Source organism: Gobius niger (genome assembly GCF_951799975.1).
Source record: "Gobius niger genome assembly, chromosome: 10".
NCBI lineage: Eukaryota > Metazoa > Chordata > Actinopteri > Gobiiformes > Gobiidae > Gobius > Gobius niger.
The window spans coordinates 25274694-25293202 of NC_136861.1; the positions used below are offsets into that span (position 1 = coordinate 25274694).

The window sequence follows — 18509 nt, forward strand, 5'->3', positions numbered from 1 at the left end:
ATGTCATCCTGATCAAATACAGGGCGGAGACATGATTTCCGGTTGTAGTATCACGGCTTCCTACTCCTTTTCAGGAAACTTTTACTGCATACAAGTTACATTCGAACAATATAGCTGGTCATTCTGGCGCCTGGAATGGACATGTAGCAACTCCTTTATTACTGCATGTTTTGTATAATTTCATGTCTAGTATTACTGTTGTTCTAAATCAAAGCTAATGTACACTTCGGCCTTGTATGGTAATTGTACCAGTAGTAGTTTCAGGTGAATGTGGCCTACAGGGGAGCACCGAGAAGGTACATGCTGGTGGAACAGAGCTCTTGGAGATCATACTGCACAAACCTGCACGGATTAAACAAAACCAGGTCTTTTTAAATGATTGAACAACATTATTAAAAAAACAGGCATGAAATGTTGCCCAGACTATCCCCCCCACCCCCCTCCCTGTGATATCGTTTTAACACATCAGTGGGACAAGACTGTTACAGAGCATTTCATGTATTTTTTATTTTATTTTATTTTATGCTGTCAAACACCTTTCAGAGCGAGTGCCTGCTATTCTCTCATTCATCCCTCTTTCTCTCCCTCCACCTCTCCTGCTGTGTTCTGCTTTTCCCAGCAGCAGCACTCAGACAGAAATAGCCCCGTGTGTGGAGCAGCGGAGTTATTAACTGTAAGACATCCACCACGCGCCCCCAGCACTCACTTCACTTAGAAACCTGACATTCACCTCTTCTTAGCAGCTAATGTTTTGTTTTCCCGTTGTAAGACTTGTTTATGTTGTTATATGCAAATGTAATGTCCGGATAGGTTGAGGTGAGTTATTTTGGAACAATAACAACAATAACTCGTGTTTTGCTCAAAGATGCAATGACAGAGCGGAGTATACAGTGTACACTTTCTTTTATGTCGCCTAATTATTATCCTAACCCTTTTTATTTCTTTTACCGAGCGCATTGTCTCCAGTTCAACTTTACCCAAATCTAAAAGCTTCTTGAAATAAGTATCAACATAGCAACAATGAGGAAAGTAAGGATGAAAAATAGTGACAAAGTGACAAAAAAAGCATTGAAAAACAGACAAAAATGTGACGAAAAAGAGACAAACATGTGATGAAAAAGAGTTAAAAAACAACAAAATGTGATGAAAAAGCGAAAAAAAGAAAAAAAGGCAAAAATATGACAAAAATACAACAGAAAAACCTCAAAAGAGCAGCAAAAAGTGACTAAAAAGAGACAAAAAACAACAAAAAAGTGATTGAAAAAGAGACAAAAAGCGACAAAAATTTGACGAAAAAATCCCAGAAAAATCAATGGAAAAATGGCAAAAATGTAACAAAAATGCAAGAGAAAAACCTTAATAGAGCAACAAAAAGAGACAAAAAAGAGACACAAAAGTGGCGGAAAAAAGAGACAAAATTGCAACAAAAAAGACTCAAAGGAGCAACAAACAGTGGCAAAAAAGCGATGACAACATGGCAACAATGCATGGAAAAATATCCGTTTACATCAGTTTTGTAGGTCTTTCAAATGAGGCATTACGCTGTTAGTCTCCTGTCAAAAAGCTTTTAGATTTGGGTAAAGCAAAAATGGCGCTTGGTTAAGGCGGGTGTTAAGAGGTTAACCATTGTTCCTTGGTCAAGAACATCGACCTGTAGGATTTCGCTTTATTCCTTCTGGTTTGTTCTTGTTCTTCTGCTGAACCGCTTTGATCTGTTTTTATTTGCCGTGGGAATAGAAACAGCGCAGCAGTCCATAAACCATCACAGGAACTGCAAACTGCATTTATCATGGCGCCATAGATTGGTTTGTGTGCTGTTAGCAAAAAATGGTTACTTGAATGGTTTAAGAGCAAGCTGTCTTTGCTCATCAAGTCTTTTTTTTCCATATAAAGACATTATTTAAAGTCATAGCACATGAAATATCAATGCTATATTGCTCAAAAGGAGGCTTATAAGACACATTTGTATGATTTGTCTACTTTAGGTCAATTTGGACCGTTCTTCCGCAAGTGTACGGTCCGCTATACTGAATAGCCCTGTCTTGCCGAATGAGTGCTTTCTGCGGCGTTCTTTATTAAGTAATCTTTGCATGACCGTGAATACGCTGTCACTAAAGTCTCCATTCATCATGAGTTCCAGGTCATTCATGCTCTCTCCCCAGTGAATGAGCGCAGCCTGCTTTAGGATCTATATTGAGACGGGTCCCTCGCGGCATCACCGGCCCATAATAACCACGTCATCTTCACGTGTCCGTGCATGTGTGCCTGATTGCGCGCTCCTAATTGCACATGTGTCGGCCAACATGAAGCGGCCCTGTAGCCCTCGTTAGCGCGGCTGCTTCTGTTGTGTCGGACTTTGTTTGCGAGTGCGCCAGAGATGGGGTAACCCTGTGAGCTGCGTTTTTCAAGCTGAAGGCCAGAGATAACAGCGCGTTGCTCGGAAAGGGAGTGAGAGTCTGACTGCGAGGAGGAAGAGGAGGATCCCAGAAGAGGATAAAGGAGCGGGTGTGTGAGCGCAGCAGGGCTGTGGGGCAACACTGATAGCAGCAATACGGATTCTGTCATAGTGAGAGTGAAGAGAAACTCAATATGTTCACCTCTGATCTGTTTTTATATATTTTCTTTGATCTCTTGCTTTTTTTTTCTTATTTTGGGAGGCTTGTAATGTACCGTCATATATAGCTTTCACTTTATGCAGTCCAAAAATAACTATTTGAATGAACTATACTAAGGATGCTCCATATGATGTTTGATAACCGTCTCATCAAAAATGGACCTTCGGGCTGTTTTGTCTTTGTTAGCATTCAGTCAGTGAGCGATTTAATGTAGCTTCTTGTGTATGGATATATTACATTACATTTAGCTCTCAAGAAAACACTCGGAGTGTACAAAATAGAAAGGAAATGTGCAAACTATTAAATAGTAAATAGAGTATCTTGTATACAATGACTACAAAAACTTTAGAGGCAAAAGGTATAAACAATGAAAAATAAAATAGACAGTTTATGAAAAATGTCAGCATTGGCAGTGCAAGGTTTACAGTCATAGTGCCAGTGGTTGATAAAGTGGCACAGGTACAGAGATTATTGCACGTAGTTTAGGTTATTGCACATGTTACTTTACTGTGGTGTGTTGTACAGTCTGACAGCAATAAATAAACCCTACTGTTTATTTATTCAAGTATCCATTTATTTATTATTCATTTGTTGATTTGGTCGGGACAGTGCCTGTAAATGAACACACATGGGACATGCATGTTAACACCCCACGTGGCCTATTGTACATGCTTTTAGTGGTAGGGGAAACTGGAGTACCCGGAGGAAACCTACACAGACACAGGGAGAACATGCAAACTCCACACAGTGAGGCCCATCTGGCTGAGGACCTTCTCGCTGTGGTGCACAAGAGTAGATTCGCTGATCTACTCCTCCATCGTGTGAAAATGAATCTGACTAAATGAAGTGTCAATTGTCTGCCACAGAGAAACTTCACAAAGCAGTGGCGAGGACTGAACCGGGTGACCTTCTTGTTGTGATTCATGAGTTGCATAAGCAAGACAGGATCAAAAAGAGGACATGAAGAAGAGCGGTGCGGAGGGATGACTGACTGGAGGGCTGGAGGTGGCGTGGATATGAAGAGGGCTGGATTATGTGAGTCAGTCATGCCCACTGAGGATGCGTGCTGGGGGACCGCTCTCCCGACAGTTCCCGCCGGGGTGGAGCTCTGACTGGGACGGGCACATCGAGGACAAAATCAACATGGGACCAAGTACTTCACTTTAACAGTGTTTTGGGTGCATACCAAGACACCAGCATAAATGGGATAGATGGGCGTCTAAGGCAAAATGACAGACTTTACCCAAATCAGTGTCAGTGATCATCCTTTTGAGAACTTTTCTTTATGGATTTTCCTCTGAGAGTGCGGAATCATCGCATTATGCAATCTGAAAACAACTAATAACCACTTTCTTCCCTTCTGAGTCTAAAAGTAGCTCTCAATCATAGCCTTTTTGCAATCGCTGTAGCCCACGCTGCCTTCCACATTCGAACGCGAGACTGGCGATGGCGCATGGTTTAATAGCAGAGTGCAGCGAGGGAGGAATGTGGAGATGACAGGGGGATGTGCCCGGGCGGAGGGAGGGGTGCTCCGGGGGGGCTGGACCGTTGTTTGTTGTTGTTCTGCTAAAGTCTGTACAGGGACACTGACTGGTCTCATCGAGAGCTGGCACTGGCACACGGTTAAAGTATCTGAGTCCCATCCAAGTAATACCTATGCCCCATGCACTTTTCACCCACAGTAAACTCTTCCTTTTATGTTTAGCAGGTTGCCTCCAAACCCTCCCTTTTGGAAAACAGTTTAGTCGATTAAAGCGAATCATAGCAACACACAAGGCCCTGCTCCTGACGACACGTTGCTCTCATCTGTCCATATGTAGGTGATTTTGAACACAAGTCTATGTTTTTGTACCGCGTTAGAAGGGTCACTTCCTGTTCGCCGGCGTATACTTTAGCCCACTTCTGCTCAATGACAAACGTGCGGCTGATGGAGTTCGCTAATGACTGAGCATGTGGCTCAGATGCCCTGCAGGTGTGGAAACCCCATGTTGTCTGCATGCATTTGTGACATACATTAAAGGAGCATGTCTGTGGAGTTTTCCTGAAAGAACACAGTCATTAGATGCTCTCTGAGTGGGACCCAGTCACTTTACGCCTGGCTGGGCTCATGGCTGGGCTGTGCGATGAGGTCATAGCAGTAATCGCTGTGCGCCCGCGGTCCGTGTTTCTCAGAGAAGTCACATTGTAGCTGGCTGCTCATGACTAAGCAAAACAACTGTTGGGTAATGATATAGTGAAGCTTAAATATATATAGTGCACTTGTTTAAGGTTGATGTATGGTTGATTGTCCCCACAGCAGCAGTTTATTAGACCTTCTATGGCCCTTGAACGTGGCCTAATCACTTATTCATGGCTGGGTCACATGGGTAGAAGCACCCCTCAGACTTCCATCTGCCTGACAGACAGTGGTCATTGTTTTGAGGGGAATCCCCAGGCATTTCCAGTCCAGCCAAGAGACATACCGACACCTACACCAGCTGGCATATATCTGATATCTGTGACCTGAAAATAGGCAATACTAACATGTCGTATGCTAAGACAAAACAGTACAACCTGACTTTATTATTTCCTGTTTTTCTCTCTCTCTCTCTCTTTTTTTGGGGGGGTATTTTCTGTCTCTTGAATTATGTTTCCGTTGGATTTGAGAGCTTTTCCTCCTGACTGTGGCCCTGAGCCTCTTAATCTGACTTTAATGAGATCCACTCCACTCAATACAAAACAACTTAGCTGCACTGTAAACACCACTAAATTTAATTCTCTGCGTTTTGGTTTCATTTACCGGCCATGACAGAGGAAGGTATATGAATCCAGCTCATATTGCTCCACACCCTCTGGCTGAGCCCCTCTTCAGCATATATAGCCAGTGTTTGCAAAATGTCTAGTTGTTGTACTGCACTTTGCTGATGTTATTCCAGGGAAAAGCCGGCAGCGGTAGTTGACTCTTGCTCGTCCTTAAAGATCATGTCAGTGGGGGATGCGGGGTGAGGTCAGAGCCCAGGGGTGATGCTGAGCAGTGCAGACCCTACAGAAGGACACGGGGATAACACGGCTTTAGTGATAGCCTGGTTCACGGAGGTCTGGGGAGATCGAATTGAAACGGCAAGTGAAATCAACCCAGTATAGTGACTTGTTCCCTGTAGTGGAGTAAACAAAAACTATAGTTGCATTAGCAGCGGCAGCACCACAAATAGACACACTATGGATTTAGGCTTAAAAAAACCTAGTGGTTATTGAAATGAAATGGAATCTCAATGCTAAATATGTAAGTTAAGGTGTAAGGACCTTCACGTTGACACACAAATACTGCAATACTTTCATCACCTCACTCGGGTAGCACCTCAAGACGCACCCACAATCTGCAGAGAATGCTTCTGTTCCTTAAAATGTGAGCTCAGTAAAAAAAAATGTCGGAGGTCAGTGGAGAGAAATGAAGATGCACTGACCTTACCTTTTGCTCTTTTCGTTTAATCTTCAGACAATGCACTATTCAAAGCCAGTGTTTTTGAATCACCTTCATGGAGTCGGCTGCTTCTTCATGTGTTGCTACAGGTCAAGCACTTAACTTCATTACTGCTGCTCTGTTGAGAACCTAATCATGTTGCACATATAAAACAACCCAGTGCATAATCAGCTTTGAGGCCAGATGAAAGTCTCACACACAATCGTCTGCAGAATGGAGATGTAGACCAGCACTTTACCGCGAATGCTTCAAATAGAACTCATTTATGAAGAGAGTAAAAACTGTCCCGGTGTAAGTTCATTGTCTGGCAAGATGTGGATTATTCAGACGTCAACACAGACATGGCCCAAGCAACGCTAAACGAAAACCCCTTGTAGCTCCATCCATCCTTTTTCTACCCCTTTTTTTTACAATCAACAAACAGTAATGTTGGCTGTTAAAGATAAGAAATCTTCACAAATTGGCATGTACCGTCGATGTGATTGGCTCTCTGATAAGGACAAAAATGTTCACGCTGTTTTGACCTCTTAAACGAAAACACTAAAAAAGGAGCCTGTCTTTTGAACAGCTCTTAGACATGAACAGATCCATAAGATTGGAGTCCCACTGAACAGCCATGAACCCCAATAATCATATCATGTGACCGACTGTCCTGCCGGCGTGTCATGGCCGCTGTCGTCTGCCTCTGCCAGGAGTGTGTTTGCGCCGTCTGTCTGTCTGCATGAGTTAACTGTACGATGTGTTTGTGTGCGCTCACAATGTGGGAGTTTAGAGTTTCTGCAGGGCACTGGGCTCAGATGGGATGTGACAGTCTGTCTATGGGCCGCGGGCATAAAGATGCTTCTGTAAATGCATGGTTTAGTGTCCCACTTACAACCAGGGTAAAAATTGCTGTACATTTTTTGTCGGTGTGATTTAGGTTACCTACTTGCTGTCACATTTGTTGGCCTACAGATTTGAATACTCTGTAGACTATAAACAGACAGAGCACAAGGTGGCTTGAGAAGTCTATAGATTTAGGTGTTTTGGCTCTTCTGGTAGAGGGCAAGCTAAAGCGAGGAGAAACTCAATCTCGCAGCAGCCCCCAGAGCGTCTCAGATCTGCTCCGATGTTGAAGGTCACCGCCTGCCCTGGTGTGCCCTCCCATATATTGTCTCATCTCTCCGGTTTACTCGCGTAGTACAGACTCGTGCCATTCTTCCCTCTCACTGGTGCAGAGGAGATGTTGGATGAAGAGTTACGCTTCATCAGGCTTCAGTGGGAGCACTTCTGTAACCATGGCGACGGTGTGAGGAGTAGTAAAAAATAGCATTGGCTGGTGGTAAGACAACAACACAATCACAACACTAGGAGTAAAGTGTAAAATGTGTTTATTTAAAGTTTCAATGGCAAAGATTATAAAAAAAAATAAAAAAAAGAAGATATTCTATGTACACACTAAAATCTAGTATTTCCACATTTACCATATTATTTTAAGAAACCCAAGTCTGACGGCAGTAGAAACGGCCCATGCTGTTACTGTCTGCACACATTAGCCTCACGTTGGCCCAATTTACAACTCTGTTTAACAACATCATGATCTAATAAACTACGCTTTCCCCTGCATCGATTTCCCTTTTCTCCCGTAACCACTTCCTGTATGGGCACTTCCTGTCCCGCCCCCCTGCTGATCCATTTGGAAAGACTCTTCTCTCCAATTCAATTACTCTGTTTCCTGTTTACCTGCTGCTCTGCACACTTGTTTGATGCGCCTGGTTTGTGTGCACAGCTGAGACATTGCGGCAGCAGTTGCTCATTCACTGTTCCATCCACTCATGCACCATACAGTTACACACACTTTTACACACAATGACCCTGAAGTGGAGAGGAATTGGTTGTAAATCAGTGAAAAGATTGAATATATTTTTCCTTTTCCTTATTATTGTCCAGCCATCCTCAAGTTTACTAGTTTACCAACGACCTCCCCTTAAAGGAATAGGCCACCGTTTTTACATACTAAGATATGTTCTTACCTCACTTTAGACGTGTTAATATATCCCCGTCTGGTCTTTGTCCGTGCGCTCTGTCACGCAAACGGAGCACATACGCAGCCTCTCCCACATGTCACATAGCTCCGAAAAAGCTCACGATAGAAGCTACCAAGCTCTTCCACGTGTTCCCTATTTAAATAAAGTTACGTGAAGTGTTTTCATGCGAAGTATATTTACCCAGAAATGTAGCATGTCGATTTTATAAGCAAATAAAAAGGGGGACTATATTGTGAGGCGTAATGATACGAGGAGTAAAACGTCCGCGCAGTAACTCCTAAAGGTTATTGACGGAAGTGAGCGGGGGAAGTCTTTAGGAGTTACTACGCGGACGCTGTGCTCCTCGTATCATTACGCCTCACAATATAGTCCCCCTTTTTATTTGCTTATAAAATCGACATGCTACATTTCTGGGTAAATATACTTCGCATGAAAACACTTCACGTAACTTTATTTAAATAGGGAACACGTGGAAGAGCTTGGTAGCTTCTATCGTGCGCTTTTTCGGAGCTATGTGACATGTGGGAGAGGCTGCGTATGTGCTCCGTTTGCGTGACAGAGCGCACGGAGAAAGACCAGACGGGGATATATTAACTCGACTAAAGTGAGCTAAGAACATATCTTAGTATGTAAAAAAGGTGGCCTATTCCTTTAAAGACTTCAAATTACTGTTGTAGTGGCGAGGAAAGAGTTTTTTTTTTTTTTTTTTATCTGAAAAACTTTGGTGAAAGCGTCTGGACCTTAACATATAGGAGCTTTATGGAAATCTCTGTGACGCACACCAGAGTGCGGGCTGGCGGTTTGAGTGAGGTAAGAGGGAGACTGAATATGCAGGATTACACAAACAAATAAACACTCCTGGTTAAGACTTTGATTTTGAAGTTGATATAGGCCCTTAAATATAATGTTATATATAATGTTGTTTAATAAAGGTAAATGTAGCACTGGGAAAATAGTCTCATACCAAGCCTCAGTTGGCACATCAACATCCAATCACCCACAGAGACCAAAGATGGAGGTCAAAATGCTAACTAGCTTGTGGAACTGGGCTGTATACATACGTACTGCATTATAGATCTAAGCTGGCCGAGCAGGACCTCATGTCAAGTCTAAAAATACGCCGCTGTAGCCCTGCTGTGTCTGCTGGCACTGCCACTGAAACAGCCAGCTCCGAACTGATCGATGCAGGACTGTGAATAATTGATGCTAGTGCTGCTGTAGCCTCTGTGTTGTATCGCATGTGCTGGATGCTACGCAACAAACTGGAAAGCAGATTATTTTACTTTCAGAAATGAAACTGTGTAAGGTTTCTCATGTTGGATGGCATATTTCCTGACATGTATTTTTAGAAGAAATATCACATGGTTTCGAAAGCTTCACACTTTTCCATCAGACTGATTTTTGTCCAATATAAGAGTGAGCACCACTATTGGCTGCACACTTCGAGGTATGTTTATGATGAAGGAATCAATTTAACATAATATCCCTCCTTTAAAGGGATATGTCAGGATTTTTTGACATAGGGCCTCCTTTCCTAGTTATCCAGAGTGTTGTTTATTTCTGGAGTTTTTTTTTTTTTTTTTAAATTCATGCAGTCCTTATATTTGAGGAGTTTGGTGGTGCTAGGCTAGTGCATGTCTATGGTAACTAGTAGCCTAAATTAAAACCTCTTCAAAATCATGGGGTAGTCCTCCAAACGTTGCCATATCTGATTTGTAGAAACCTCCTTTGTGAATTCCACATGTAGTAATGCCGGTCGCAGGTAAACAAACTACTGTAGATCCGGTAACAGATCACTTCACCACTGCATAGCTTACACCCAGGAAGCTGATGCTGCTCAAATATAAGTTCTTTTATATGCAAAATGGTTATATTTCAAAAATTATTTATATTGTGTTTGTCAACACAAACATGTATATCGGTAGTCTGGCATTATGAGTGATTTGCCTCAGGTGCACTATGCTTGGGTCAGACTGTTTTTAATGCAGGCTACTAGTTATCACAGACATGCGCCTAGCACCACTCCAGAAATCAACATCACTCTGGATAACTAGGAAATGAGGCCCTATGTCAAAAATCATGACATTTTCCTTTAATTACTTTCACTCCAGATGTTGGTTAATTATCAATAACACTTATGATACAGCATATAATGCCAGGTTGGGCAGTGTATATATATATATATATATATATATATATACTGGTGCAGAGAATGGAATGGAGCAAATGTATTCCCCATCAAACGGTATCTCCCAATCTATAAGTTATAAAACTCCCTTCATCTTGGACACACACCAGTCCGTGCTGTTTTCCCCTCTCTGAAGTCTCCCCAGCACAGGAGCAACACTGTCTCTGGCTCCTGATGCTGCTGCTGCTGCTGCTGCTGCTGTGTGAAGTTCTGAGGATGTGACGATGTATTTATAGCCAATGGATTCAGCTGCAGTTTCCTCTCCCTCTCTTTGAACAATGCCCACATCTGTGGAGTTTGTGTACATTACAGTGATGCCAAGTACACATTAGCACGCTGCATGATAGTCACGTGACCCCCACCTCCGTTCTGACAGAGTTCAATTATTGGCTTTCTGCTTTCACATACTGTAGCTGTCAGTCAATGAGCGTGTCCACTGGGGGTGCTGGGAGGGACAGGAAGACTCACGGTCATCTCATGCCTGTCTGCGGTAATCTATTCTAATGTAATCACCTTCAAGTGCATATAGATAGACCATGTCGGTTCCCACGAAACCCCATGGGACTGAAGTTGTGTTTTGCCAATAATGTGCAGTACAGTAGCAAACAGGAAAGCCTTATATTTACCAGATTGCAAATACAGTGGAGCGTTGAGAGTAATGCACGCACAAAAACAGTTCCACATGTCAATTCCATTTGTTATTTGAGTATTGAGCCTGCGATTAGATGTGTGATTTATTTCCCCTTTATCCATTAATTGCAAGAGTTGATTCTGTATTTAAGTCATATATAATACTGTATTTGCTGACTGCTGAGCCTTTCAGGATGAACTTCTCCTCACTCTCTGGTCCTCCTCCAGCTTGAGCCCCAGACTGTAGACGCAGCATTCTGACACATTTCCCTGATTCACGCGTACTGTATCTTGGACCGGGCACATTTCTTAATAAACAAATGCGTCTGCTTCGATTATCTCATTAGTTTATACGTCTACAGAGGGCCCCAGATCTCGCCACACAAATCATTCTGTGCAATTACAGTGATGAAGTTTTCAGCTGCGTTTGTCTGGAATTGTCCATAACACCGGCCGAACGAGACTCATTGGTTTGTAATGTGAATGCTTATCTGTTTCCCGCACTGGGATATGCTAACGACTGTTGATCTTAATTGCGCCTCTATCTTCTTTAATAGATCTGCGTTCTTGTGTCTTTGCTTTCTTTCACTCACTAGAGCTCTGTCAGCCCACTGTTATTGGGTTATGCTAGTTAGTGCAGTAGGCATTATCGATAATATAATATCAATAAATATTATGTGCCAGTGTAATATTGCATAGCTCCAAAAAAGGAGGGAAGGATGTTGTAAGACCAGTTCATAGAGACATTATTGTCAGATTGTTCGAGACAGAATTAAATACTGTCAGATGCTGAGGGGATCATTTATCAAGACAGGTGCTAAATAGCAAGTGCAAGCTTGAAAATAGTATTTGGCTTGTTACAAGGCTACGACAGAGATAGTGCGACTGTACAGCATAATCCACTATTATAAATAGCAATTTTATTTTATTCTCTTACAGGCTATTTGTGGGCATGTTGCACATAATTTAAAGGGACTATAGGGAGTTTAAAAATGTTAAAATTATGTATTTTCCTCCCCCTACATATTCCAGCCATGTTCTAATGTGTAGAATGAGCCCAGACCTGTTCACCACAACTGCCTCTAAAATCCTGCACTGTCACTCAAAAAGGTGTCACTTCGGTCCGAAATGCCGTCATGCACGAGCTTAATATAGAAGGTGCAGTTACACATATGGCCTGAGATGGCAGTAGTGAGTATAAAATGGCCAACTTGTGTCCAGCCCCTTTAAAGAGAATGCTGCGTGAACTAAAAATAATATTTCTGCCGCTGATCCACTTTTGCACATGTGCAAACACTTAAATAATTCCCTAAGAGTAATATTGACATTTTAGAATAGATGTATTAAAGGGACTAGATGGATGTTGACATTTTTATGCTCTCTACTACCACCTCAGGTCTTACGCGTAGCTGCAGTTCTATATTAAACTGTGCATGACGGCACTTCGGACCCAAATTAACACCTTTTTGAGTGACAGTGCAGGATTTTAGAGGCAGTTGTGGTGAACAGGTCTGGGCTCATTCTACACATTAGGACATGGCTGGAACATGAGGAAAATACTTACATTTTTAAACTCCATCTAGTCGCTTTAAGGATTTTGAATGAATAAATCAAAAGAGGTGGACAAAATGTTTTTAACCTCTTAACCCTCACCGGCACCGAGCACATTTTCTCCAGTTCAACTTTACCGGAATATAAAAGCTTCTTGAAAAAATCGTCAAAATAGCAACAAAAATGAGACAGCGTGAACAGCCGATAGTCTCGTGGTTAAGGTTGCTACATATAAGGCAGGACAGTGTGGCTCAGACATTTTGCTGAAGTCTCCAAGATCTGGACACACCCCTTTAAGAATCGACACGATATGGGCCTATAGACAAACCGACATTTCTACAGACATATAAGTCAAAAGGGAAAGATGCACATAAGTAGTTGCATGACAGCGAGTTGTTTTTAGCGTCCGTGCTGAGTACTGGTCGGCTATGCAGCACTGGCTTTACTGCTGCATTGATGAAACCCAGCCAGGCCGCTGATTTGAGGAGGAAACGTCTTTGACAGGAGCAGATGCAGTTAGCGTTAACTCATGTGGAAACACGTCACACATGCACGCTGTCGCCGCCGCGCTCACGTGCACACACCTCTCTCCCGCGCTCGCGCTCCACATTTGTCGTGTGCAGCAGATTCTCCCGGTGCGGAGGAGGAGGATGTGTGTTACCTAGCAACCGTCTCTGTGAATCCAGGAGCTGCAGGCGAAGGTTTGCAGCAACACAACCAAGTCAGTGTTTTCCCCCGAAGCATAGGCCGGGGCACGCAGGTAATTGGGTTGGTGTGTAGTTGTGCTGCACATACAGGGATGAGTCTTCAAGAGTTCAGTAAAGGAGCTATACCACACTTACACCGGCACTCTGGACAACTATGTACCTCTTTTAAATCTGTTTTGCTATCTTAACAAACCCATTATACTTTATTTCTATATTTCCACATAGGTCTTTGCTTTGTACTGTAGACCCTTAAAGGTAATTGTAACTGCATACAAATGGCCTAAACTCTTATTCACAGTGAGCAATGGAGACAGCTGTGTGTTTGTTTTTGCACAATATGAAAGATCTATAAATCATTCTATTACTCTTAATCTGTTGAGAGTTCTACTATGGGTTTTGTGTGATGCATTTCGACCTGCTTCTTAAAGCTTCTTGGACGTGGAGATAGCAACAGATGTGCGGCAAACCCTAAAATGACGAAATTAGCCCAAATCCCCAGCTCCCCTCTATTCCTGGAGCAACCAGCGCATTGGCAGAACACCCAGTTTTCATGTTTGGCTGCATGTCGAATACGGTCAACCTACTTTCAAACTCTCATTGTCGCTGTTTAGACACAATTGTGCAGCCTGTTATTATCGGGATTGTGCTGTGAACAGATGGTGGCCTATACCTGTTTTGGGATTGAGACTAGAAATCAGAGGAGCAGGCAGAGAGGTCAACACGGGGCAAATACCTGCAGTGGATACCTGGCTGATGCAAACATGCTGAAAGTGACCACTGACCACATTGAGATATGGGAGTCCTAAAACAATATTTAAGCTGCATCGTGCAACTGTGAAACTGTTAAACCGTGAGTGAGTATATAGTGTAGAGTTTCATACATTTCTGCTTAATTTGGTCATGAAATGTGGTCTGATCTTTATTAAAATCACAAGAATGGGTATACAGTGTCTGCTTAAACTAATACTACCAAAACATTTAAATTTTATCATATTTTTATTGGCCATAACATGAAAACATTCACAGGACAGTGAGGAATAAGTGAGTACACCCCCTGAATCTTGCTGAACTGCAGCAGATTTGTAAAGAGGAATGGTCTAAGATTCATCCTAACCGTTGTGCACGTCTAATCTGCAACTACAGAAAAAAGAAGGATCAGCCAGAAATATGTAATACAATGGACTCATTAATTCATGAGTGGCATCATTTTTTATGCAAAAGTGACTGTTTATCCTCTTCTTATTTACTGTCGGGTTCATGATAATCAAATAACCATGTCTTGGCATCTGGATTTATATCATCCTTATCTTTGAAAAGATCCCTCAGTTTTAAAAGGCCACTTATCTTTTCCCCAAAGCTTGTTTGGCTTGGCCCTTCCACACTGAGTGACCGCCCCGATCTTTTACTGTCATCAGAAAAGGACACGCTGCCCAGTCATGAACTAGGGCCAAGATCTTTATAAGGGGCGGCATATAAGGACAGGAGTGAGAGCGAGAGAGAGCTTTGCCAAAGTCCTCCTGCTGGATCCACATGTACACACACAGTCTGTCATCGCAGTGGACGGACACGTGTGGGAGTCCAACAATATTAAAAAGACAGGATTAAGATTATGCATTTTGATAACTCAGTGGACGTCACATCCACCTCTATAGATGTGGGCGTAGAGGCTTCACAAGACAATAAACGTTTTAGCTTGAAATTTAGCTTGAAGTCCTCCTTTTTTATTATTATTTTTGGCTAGTGCTATAAATGCGCGAGCCGGCTGCCTTAGAGGGCAACCTGGAGAGAAAGTAGAGCATGTAGTTAGTGTGTGTGTGTGTGTGTGTGTGTGGAGAGGCCGAAGAAGCAGCCAGTCGGGGCGAAATGGGGACAGATCGATCGGGGCCAAGGCAGCGGGGTCTGCTCGAGTCCACTTTCCATCGCCCTGCGCCAGTTATGAGCACGAGGACGACATCTGGGAGGGAAAACAGAATGGAAGACTGTGTGTGTGAAGTGACATTTAGTAAAACTGAGCAATCCCCTTTCCTGTGTCGCCTTTTGTCTGAGAACTATCTTCGCGTGCTCCCCAGGATAGACGTTATATAAGCGGCTCATAATAAGAGAAGCAGCGACACTGTTCTCTTTATTATATTCCCAGGAGGACACAGGCAGCCCGCTTTTTTTCTTTCTTTTTTTGCCAATGGCATGAAAACAGAATTCAAGTAACTCCTTTTCTCTTACCATGACTGCCTAATGTTGATTTATTAGTAGGCTTTAGCTAACCGTTTCCAATAAACACCTCCATTACATCGCACTGGTGCCTTTCAGCTGACCGTGCCCCTTGACCTTTAGTGCGCCAGGATAACAGACAGCAATCAATACTATGTAGGTATACAGAGGAATCAGGTCTTTGCAGGTGATGATGCAAACAACTTCAAATGTCAACAGAGAATTAGACCTTTAGTTGCTTTGTACAATCTGTATTCCATGCACAAAAATGTTAGGCTATAATTACTCGCGCTTTGCAACAAGGTTAAAAGGATTGCTGTGAGCAGTTAATAGTCTACTGTAAAATGAATCTATTTCAAGAAGCCAGTGTTATGCTTGGTATGTTTTATTTATGGTTCCCCTCTGGTAGTGGCATTCTCTGGCAAAAATACTCCTTAAATTGAATACATCCCCCATTGGTTTCTAGTTTTTATTATTAAGGATTGCCATTGGCCGTATGCAAATGTACAATCTATGAGCTGTGCCGTTTCTCTGTAAACTACACTCAGCAATTATTTAAGCACACTTTTGTTTTTGCTGTTATTTTTCATTGGGTGAGCTCCAAGACATTAAACCTTTTCTATAGACAAAGTAGACCCATTTCTCTCAAACATTGTTCACAAATCTGTCTAAATTTGTGTTAGTGAGCACTTCTTTGCCAAGAGAATCCATCCAATGCGAAGGAGATGTGAGGCAAATGATGGTCACTCTAGATACTGACTGGTTTTCCCCTTCAATAAAGCAAAACTCAGCATTTCAGAGTGACTTTTATTGTAGACAGCCTAAGGCACGCCTGTGCAATTTTAACACAGTCTAATCAGCATCTTGACATGAGGGGGAAAGGAGACGTACGCACTCACACAGATTTGGACAGATTTGTGAACAATATTTGATACTGTAGTTATCGGTCTGATGCAGTCTATTCTGCAAGAGGGAGGAGGAGCACTGGGGTGGGCGGGTCTCATTAAAGATGAGTTAGTTAGACCATTTTGAGTTGAAAGTGGAATTGAAACTCGACTCCCAAACCTACAACCAGTCTTTAGAGGCTGCGTTTTCAAGTGGATCTATCAACCTTTGATAGATTTGTCCTGAGATATTCCCTGACCCAGGCTAAAGCTTATGTGTCTTGTTCAATAGAGGTCGAGTTTCCACTTTTCTCACACTGGCGATGTTTCTGAACACTGGACGCCTTGTACTTCTGGACACTTCGGGTCAGTTATAGCTGCTGAATAATGACAACACAGGTAGATAATGGATTCCTGGTGGCTCCACACACTTGATTTTTCTTCAGGCTTTGACTGTTAATTTGCATCTTTTCCGGTCAACCCACTTCTTAAGACTCTCTTGGCTCTCTCCCTCTGACCAGCTTTTAAAAATGTGTGACAGATGTCTTTTCCTTCCCATTTTGTGTGAGGGAAACTGGCTGCATGATAAAAACACTTGATTCAGAGCGTGGACCTGCTTTGGCCACACTTCCTCTCATTACGAACATCACCATCACCTGGGACGTGTCAATCCAACTGCCTTTCTTCTTTATGTGAAGAAAAATAACAGGATGGTCAAAAAGCATGTGAAATAATTGTGCACACAGTGTAATAAGTTATAAGTAAGGTATTAGTTTTAGAGTTTCTTGAGGTATTTTCTCTTGGCACAGTAAAACATAAATCAGCAGTAGAAATCCTCCAGTACTCAGTGTGCTATGGAGTTGAAATTGAGTCTCTGGATCGAGTCTGCACTTATGGGAATGCCTTGTGTATCCTAGAGCCTAGAGTTCTGAGGGTGTGGTTCTTAGTTTCACTGTTTGTTGTGACTGGACGGTTGCTGCTACGTGTCGCATGTGCACTATTGATTACATAAGTGATCAGGCAGAAGCGCTCCAAGGAGGGAATTACAGGTTTCCCATATTTTGGTCCAGTGGCTAACAAAGATGAGAAAAAAAGATTTAAAAGATGCACAATAAGGACTAAAACCAGGCTAAAATGGAATCAAGTCAGTTAAATCACGACTTAAACTTGTTACCATGTGCTTTTGGTGCAGGTTTTGTTGGCAAAAATGTTGCATCAGGCGATACAGTCCTAATATTGCGATATAATGATACCGACATATTGTGCCACCCTAAATCCCAAGTGTTTTCTGTGACGTGACGGGACATTTTCCCCAGGAGATATTTCCCAAATATCATCCGAGGAGCTCCACCTGGCTCCGTCACATGTCCGGAGTGGAAGAGTTTTCTCACACAGGCCCGTCCCATCAGATTACAGAGGGGATTTCTGGTCCCGCTCCCCTGGGTGGTTGTACTTTCCTGTCCCATAAAAGACTTAACTGAAAGCGGGGTCATGCCCGATCATTGGTCGCCTTGACAATGGTGGCAGGGTCAAATGGTCATCGTTCCACTGTTAAAAAAATCAGTGTATGCGAACATCTGCTATTCTGATGTTAAATCCCCCCAAATCCACTTTATATCTAGTTTTCTGTAAATGAAATGTGGCAGTCTAGAGAATTTTGTCTCATATTTGGAAGATATAGTGAACATACTGAAATGCTAATACTTCTATTGACACTTCACTTCCTACATATTATAGAGGTGGTCTGAACAGTCTGTGCTGATGCATTCTGTACAGCCGGCTTCCTGCAGTTGTCAGTTATTTGCGTCATTAAACGCTCCTCTCCTTGATAGGTTGATTTCAGGACAGAGGGTTTATGTGGTTTCTCCATCATAAACGTACTGTATGAATTAAAAGAGGAAGTTTTGTGACCACTAAAAGCTTATCCGCCGCACACAAGAAAACCTTCTATGACTTTAGGTGCTCAGTGATGATCTTTAACCTGTTGACATCTGTCTATATGCAGATTACAGAATTCTGGAACATTTCTGGGGAATCTAAAGTTGTGTTTATACTTCTATTGGCATTACTAGAGATGTCTAAGATCATACAGTGTTTTGTGACATGTGGAGCTAAGTCTGCATATGGACAGGTCTCATAGTGGTTGTTGTAGCAGCATCTGCTGTGTGTCACACTGAGTGGATCTCTGTATCTAGCTGGCAGGACGGAGCTGTGAGGAAATCGATGTCTGTGTGCTGGC

General features: G+C 42.6%; 1 protein-coding gene across 6 annotated transcripts in view; it reads left to right on the top strand.

The window, feature by feature from the left end:
• Positions 1-18509, top strand: part of caskin1 (CASK interacting protein 1) — a 60340-nt gene that overhangs the window by 17157 nt on the left and 24674 nt on the right. The gene's annotated exons all lie outside the window — the stretch shown is intronic.